Raw genomic sequence first — 7,668 nt, 5'->3', positions numbered from 1 at the left:
TTTAATATATATTTTAAATGCCTCCTTATGCAAATACAAATAAATTAAATAAATAAATACACATAAATTCAGATAAATGAAACAATGACTGCTCTTTAATGGAGTTATCCATCGGTAAACGTATAGAAGATCTTTGTGTTGTACAAGGACAGCGCAGAACCGACGCCAGCAGCCTCTGCATTCATACCCGGGCAGTATTTCGGATACTGCTGCTGTGTAAGCATTCAGCAAACTTTCATCAGCTTCATCCACTCCACAGGACAAGGAGCTCTCGGGGATGCCAGCACCTCTTCATTTGTAGAAAGTTTTTTGGAGGCCAAATCAATGAAATAATAGTAACATTAAAGAGAGGGCTACAGGAGCGTAAGGTGACAGGAACCGAGACTGACAGGTAGGTGCACTCATTAAACAGAAGTGACTAACAGAGTAGTAAACTTTACTTGCAGTCTTCATTTAGTTGTGGAAATGTTAGCGTCGCAGTTAAAGTTCAAGTACTTAGTTGTCAGACGGCTACTTGTCCAGGTCCTCAAATGCAACGCGAGCCGGTTAAATAGGCTTGGTGGCGGGAAGGAGGCAGCAGGTGAGAGCTGCTGTGAGTCTCTGTTGTGAAAGCCCGGAGCACTTTAGTTGCAACAACGCAGGTCACAGAGGGGGCCAACCTGACCATCTTGTACATGTACGTGAGTTTTATATGCGGATAGCTGTCTCAGGGTCCGGGCAGAGGCTCAGGCGAGGAGGGCACCCAGGTGTGCTTAGTTAGCCTAACAGGTCCTCTTTACTGAAGCAAGTCACATGGAAGTATGAAAAAGGCAAAAGGTGATGTCAAGTGTCTATAAAATGTCTATTTTTCTTAAAGGTAGTGTGTTTCTATACGCGCACTTGACCTGTTTCTGCCTCTTTAACTTGCTTACACAGCGATACAAACATTTCTGTTTAAGCTCTGACTTGGATAAATACAGCACACCTGACCAGTGAAGGAGTCACGCAACACATGATATCAAAGCCTACACTCACTGCAAATGTATAATTACACAGTCCAGAATGAGGAGTCTGTGTAGGGATTTCAGCCAATGCATTCAAATAGTTAAATAAGATCCGCAAACATCCTCCAGCCCTTTGCTTGTATATAAGGCGCGCGGCAAATGAAAGGAAAAACCGTGATAAAGTGTCTTTAGTAAGTTGTTTCAGCTTTGATGCACATTGGCATTGATGCTCCTAAGAAGTGAAACACAATTCTTCCAAAAGATGTTCCATAATTTAGTGTTTTCATGACATCCATAGGTCCTTAAATCGTTTTACATTGATGGTCACATACAGCTCACTTTGATCTTAAGTGGGCCGAACCACTGATACACCCCTTTCAGTCAGTGTAAAGACCTTTGATTACACATTTAATCCCTGAGATATTTAAATATAAGACAAAGAAGTGCAATTTCAACAGCAGAGCATACATTTTTGACTTTTAACTGTATTTTCATCACTTTTCCTGCTGATAAATACATCTCTCATAGCCATTCTTACTAAAATAAAGTAATGAAGTAATAGGTATACAGAGCTGCCAGAACTTTTTCTTGAATTTTGCACATTTATTTCTTATGATTTAAGTGTGAGGAGCTGTGCTGACACATTTCCTTGATTTATTACAGCAGTACTTGTTTTCTACACGTTTAAACTCGGGGATTAAATGTGTAGAAAAAGTGAGATGCATGTTTGAACTTGTAATTCTTTTTCCTATATTAAGATATGAGGTAAAGGAGGCTTTCACTAGTCTGGCCCACTTAAGATCAAAGTGGGCTGTATGTGCCTTTGCTGGTACATAGTGAAAAAACAATAACACTTCTGTCATTATTTATCATTTATTTAATTACTTTGGTGTCATATGGACGTCACCGGGGATGTCTTTATCCTTATCTTTAGTAGGAAAAGCTGTAAAACCCATGAAAATACAGTTACAATTTTATGCCCTCCTTCACATTACCGAAAGCTATCCAGTGGGCCAGATTCGTGTCTTCTTTGTTGGGCCAATTCTGGCCTCCGGGCCTTAGGTTTGACACCCCTGCCTAAAATCATTCATTGCCACCTCATACCATACGGATGGTTGTCTTGTCATCCCATCAAGACAGAACAGTTTCATTATGGGATGTTGAAACGGCTTCTCTCGTCTCGTCAATCAAACCAACCCTTAAGAGTAAAAAAGAAAAAATGCATTGAACTTCACAGAGTGAAACTATGCAGCTCAGCCTCAGCTCTTGTTCCCACTTGCTGTACATTATCTTCCCGTCTTCCGCTTCTTTCTCTCACCCACATGCGTGCAGACATGATGAACCCCGGTGTCGGATAGGAGGCCTGAGGGCAGCGGAACAAAGCTCGCTACCCTCTGCACTGTAAATCTAACCTCAGCTGACCCGGCCTCTGCATACCACAAAACACATACACGCGATACCTCCATTATGTGTCCTTTCACTGCAGATGCACTCTGTAGGCTTCATGTCTGCACTGCTCACACACGCCTGTCACATCGCACACATTCTGCTGTAATAGCTGTCATTATCTTTGTAGCCTGTGAGGAGGGTTTATAGCTTTATGCTTAGCATTATGCAAGGCATTTGCACATAAGTGATTTTTTTTTTTTTTTTTTTAGTGGCCAATTGATTTTAATGGTTTGACAGTAAAATCAAAATGAGCCTCTGTCTGCTGACAAAGTCCAGGTCCTGTTTTGACATCTGTTATTGTTGTAATTGGATGTCACATCAATCATGAGTGTGAACTCTTATTTAATATACATCTGACTATAAAAACGCATTATCCTTTTTATGGTTTTTCTTATTTTCTCACAGGCGATATGTGAGTGATACATAAGACTGATAGCAATATCTGGGGATTTTTCTTTTTCTTTCAGACACATGAAACAGTTTTGCTAAAATTTGTTAGGGATTTAGTCCTTACTGAAATAATGTAACACAATTTAGGTTAAAAAATCAACTTGTCCTGTTGTCACGTATTACTTGTTTATGCACGGTCTAACTTCTTGTTCTAAACCTGCTGCCAACAGGGAAAAGTTCCCTCTGGTGGACAAACCACTAATAACATGTTTGAAGGGTGTTTCATTTTTTCTTTTTAAAATTTTCATTCATTCGCTGGTAAATGAAAATTTATCAGAAAAAAACCATATTAAAATGTTCAGTTTCCAGTTAGCCAAGAAGCTAGACTTCAGACTGGCCTGGATGCTTTGGCTGTGACTACATCCTGTTTGCGGCAGGCAGCCAGTCAGAATAAAGGTGACTCAAAAGGAGCGGCGATGGTGCGAAAACTGCTTCTTTTAGATCGTAGATGCATTTGTTCAACACGGAGAAGATTAGAGTCACCCTTGCAGTTTCAGTCAGACTTCCTGTGGTACAACTGTTGCTTGATCAGTATAACTGTGGCCTTCACACATTATTATTATTATTATACAACAAGCTGGGGCAGCACGGTGGCAGGGTGGTTAGCACTGTTGCCGCACAGCAAGAAGGTCCTGAGTTCAATTCTACCATCAGGCCGGGGTCTTTCTGTGTGGAGTTTGCATGTTCTCTCCGTATTTGCGTGGGTTCACTCCGGGTACTCCGGCTTCCTCCCACCGTCCAAAGACATGCAACTTGTGGGGACAGGTTAATTGGATAATCCAAATTGCCACTAGGTTGAATGTGAGTGCGAATGGTTGTCTGTCCCTGTGTGTTGGCCCTGCGACAGACTGGCGACCTGTCCAGGGTGTACCCCGCCTCTCGCCCTATGACAGCTGGGATAGGCTCCAGCGACCCTGAAAAGGATAAGCGGATGGATGGATGGAACAAGCTGGGGCTCTCTTTTTTACCGACCGCATATGTGTAGCTTTACAACACACTGAGTCTGTTACTGCACATAGCACCTGTTTGATTCGTGTTGATGTGAAAGTTGAGGTTTTTCTGAAGGAGATGCACAGCTGATTGGGTATAAAAATCCAACTCCAGCTAGTTCTGTAAAGCCTTTCCATTAATACACCATGACTGGTGTTAACAGTATGGCTTGCACATTTTCCATAGCACTGCTCAGTGGTTGCTATTTGCAATTATAAGTGCAGTTGATTACAGTACACGTACTATAACATATTCAGTTACATTTGCATGAAGCAAAACCACATTAACTCCAAAAACTAAGTTTAAAAAAACAGTTATGCTTTAACACTATAATTTGCGTAGAGAAGATTATGATTCCTCGTATCTCCTGCCTGCACCTTGACCTCCTCACTCCTCTGGCTTAAATTTGGCTACAGCTGCTTTCACTTTTAACATGCTCAAACTTGCAGGCAACTCTGTAGCATCACACACTGTTTGAAGAAGATATTATCAAACCCTGGCTCCCACTGAGTGTACCTTTTTACTCTATGGTGTCACATATGTACGTGCTGTCACGTAAGTTGATATTGTTTTATGCTCTGCTGATGAGAAAGTCCTTGTGCTTTGCAGATCCACATGCTCTCAGCAGCTGATAAACTTAAATACTTTTTTCCTTTTAGTTTGCTTTTGTATCGTGTTGTGTTGTTATTTGTTAAGTTTCTCATCTAATTACTTTGAGGATGTTCTGTTAGTTACTAAACTAGTAGGACGTGGATGGCAGTCATATGACATGAATACCTTTAACTGACACAAAATCAGTCATGCTCTTCTCCCTCGGGGCTGATCTAGTAACAGACAGGACACATTTGTACAGCTGCCTGGGCGTAGAAATTGAAAGAACTAAAATTAACGTGGCTGGTCTCTCAAATGTGAGGTTTTGATGCCATTTACCTTATTTGTTTAATCCGTTTTTTGTTGGTACTAACTGATTTTAATGTATTCTGTATGTCAACTTGTTTTATGTTATTTTTATCGCATTTAATTCTCCTTACTCTAATTAGTGCACAGCATTTTGTGACCCCTTGTTTGTGAAAGGTGTTTTATAAATAAACAACACTTACTTATATTTGGTTATATATGGGCATTTGATGGGATGTTGTAAGTTACTATTTTTCAGGGTAGCTAATCAGAATATAGTTGCTTAACAGCAGAGGAGCCAAAACGGCTAGTTTCAGGCTTTGGAAGCGCTGACGAGCTGCATCTACATCAAGTATAAGAAAATGTATTGTGGTGGGAAACACTACACACCTCATTGTTCAATATTGTCACAATACGATATTATTGCAATTTGTGATATTTTATGATATGCTAAGTATAACATATATTGCAATTTATCGCCTCTTATCAACTGCAAATTATGTCCTCAAAGTTGAACTTTGTCAATATCGATTTTATCTAATAAAATAATGCTTTGTTGCAAAATGAGATCGTGAAACCTACCGACACTGTCGCTGAAACCTGCCATAAATGTTGCCATAAGACAAAGTCTGCTATAGGTCTGCGATCAGTCTTTGATTGAACTAAGTCAAGTTGGCAAATACATGCAATCTGTTTCTGATAATAAAGCAATTAAGTTTGATAATTGGCCGACAATCACGTTTGCTGGTGTCTACATAGACAGAAATTCACATTTCACAGTTACAATTACACTTAGCAACCTTCCTGTTCTATAGGAGTATAACTGGAATACAACCAGATGGCAACCAGTTGATCCGAGTCCCCTAAAGTTGTGCTTTAAGACTCATTCAGACTAATGCCAACATGTTGATGTTGGCATTAGTCTGTATTTATAAATTAGATGGCAATTATTTGCAAACCTTTGATAATCTCTCTGAGAGTCCAAGGGTTGCTGTCCTATTTTCACTTGTGTGACTGAGTCATTACCTTGCTCTGAATAAGGAGATCATTTTGTCACGCTAAGTGTGGCCAGTGTTGTTTGGCTAATGTTGTTTAAGGATCTGAGCATGTGGTGAGCCTTTGCGTTCATAGTATGCACAGAATAATTTATTTAAAAAAAAATTGATATCAACATTTGGTGTCTCTGTAATGATACAATATCGCCACACAAAACACTATGCTGTATGGATATATGTATGTTTTTTTCCAACCCCTATGAATCATGCAAAGGTACTGTAATAGACCTCAAGACTAGAATTATGTGATTAAAAATAAGCATAATGGGTCCTGTTTAACTTTTAATTTGCCAGGTCAGAAGTAAGTGTTTATCTTAATTGCTAGTTCCAGGATGACATTCAAGTATAAAAAAATAATAAATTTAGTTTAATATTTAATTATGCAACGATTGTAGACGTAATTAAGCTGTAACTGATCTCGGCAGCATCCAGTCCCACGCTTTGTCACTGAACATCTGTGTGTATGTGTCAAAGAAACGCCTGCTTAATGACGTAACAAATTCACTGCTTGGACTGAAATCTCTACACGGGGTCTTGTCGACGTGTTTAAACTAATGATGTTTGCATTGAATCGGTCATCGCTGCTCAGAGACGGCATGGCTATGGAGGACTGGATGGGTAAAACAGATTAAGAGGAAGCTGTTGTCAGTACTGGCTCGATGCCGAGCGAGCAGTTAGTGCAGGAACGGTGCCAAATGTGTTCAGTGCCAGCTCCCTAACAGGATGTTGGAGTCTACATGGGTGTTGTGCCACCTTCCTGCATGAGGAATAAAAAATCTCAGTAAATACTTGATGACTCAGAGTAGCGCAAGGTGTAGTTTAGACTGCATGTCCGAGTCGGTAATTAAGAATGGCAGATGGGGATAAGATACTGAAGGCAGTGAGCAAACAGAAAAAGCAGAATTGGTGTGAAAGTATTTAGTAGCAAAAGTGCGTCACATCTTAGTCTAATATGCCAGAAATGAGGAACACATGAAAACTGAAATGCGTTTTTTTTTTTTCTTCAGTAATCATGGGGTATGCAGTTTGTTGTTAGTCTGGTTCTCATATACTGTCCTGGTGCTGTAACGTACTCCACTGTTACTAGATTAATGTTAGCATTAGACAGGGGTAGGTGTGAGGGATGTTGAAAGTGAGTTGAATTTGGGCTCTTTATTATGCTTGTTAGTAACAAAGTACTAATGCCAATGTACAAGATGTTAGTCAGCAAAGGTAGCAGTCACTGTGGTTGTCTAAGTTGGTAAGTGTCCTGCAAAAGTTTGGACAGTAGCACAAATTGTGTTTCACTTTCACTACACTTTGCTGCTTTAGCACTTGAAGTACATCAGCTTTTCCTTGTCCACTTTTTAAGGACTGACCATGCAGAAAACACCTTTGACGATCCAGGACCAGTATGGTGACAATCTGCACATTTTCCAACATGGTGGAGGGCTATGTCAAAAGACCCGGAATCTAATTAATGTTAATTGACATTTTTAGGTTCATGGCCAGGAAAGTCCTCAGATGTTAATCTGATTGAGAATCTGTGGTCAGTCCTTGAAAAGTCGATGGAGAACCAGAAGCCCACAATTTGTGATCAACTTGGAGCGCTGTAGGGAAATGATTGCTATCAATCAGGGTTTGGCCCAGAAGCTGATATTCAGCATGCCAGAGTTGCACAGGTTATGAAGAAGGGTCAACACTGTAAACACTGACTCTTTGGAAAAATTCCATTTATTTAAAAATTTTAAAAGTCTTTATAATCTAAAAGAAAATCCAAATCCAAATGACTGACTATTAATTCAGCCCATAAATAACAGAAATATTAAACATGAACATGCTTTAATCAGTTCTATTCATAGGGA

The 7,668-nt window shown here is 39.9% G+C and overlaps 1 protein-coding gene across 2 annotated transcripts in view; it reads left to right on the top strand.

Annotated features, from left to right (window-relative positions):
- Positions 1-161: 161 nt before the first annotated feature.
- LOC308413115 (activated CDC42 kinase 1-like) overlaps positions 162-7,668 on the top strand; it is a 59,606-nt gene continuing 52,099 nt past the window's right edge. For both annotated transcript variants that reach the window (XM_080907916.1, XM_080907915.1), the window contains exon 1: positions 162-391. The gene's annotated coding sequence lies outside the window, so the exon portion shown is untranslated. The remainder of the gene's footprint in view (positions 392-7,668) is intronic.

This window comes from Rhamphochromis sp. 'chilingali' (genome assembly GCF_963969265.1).
Source record: "Rhamphochromis sp. 'chilingali' genome assembly, chromosome: 16".
Classification (NCBI taxonomy): Eukaryota; Metazoa; Chordata; class Actinopteri; order Cichliformes; family Cichlidae; genus Rhamphochromis; species Rhamphochromis sp. 'chilingali'.
This window is presented reverse-complemented; position numbering and strand designations above follow the sequence as displayed.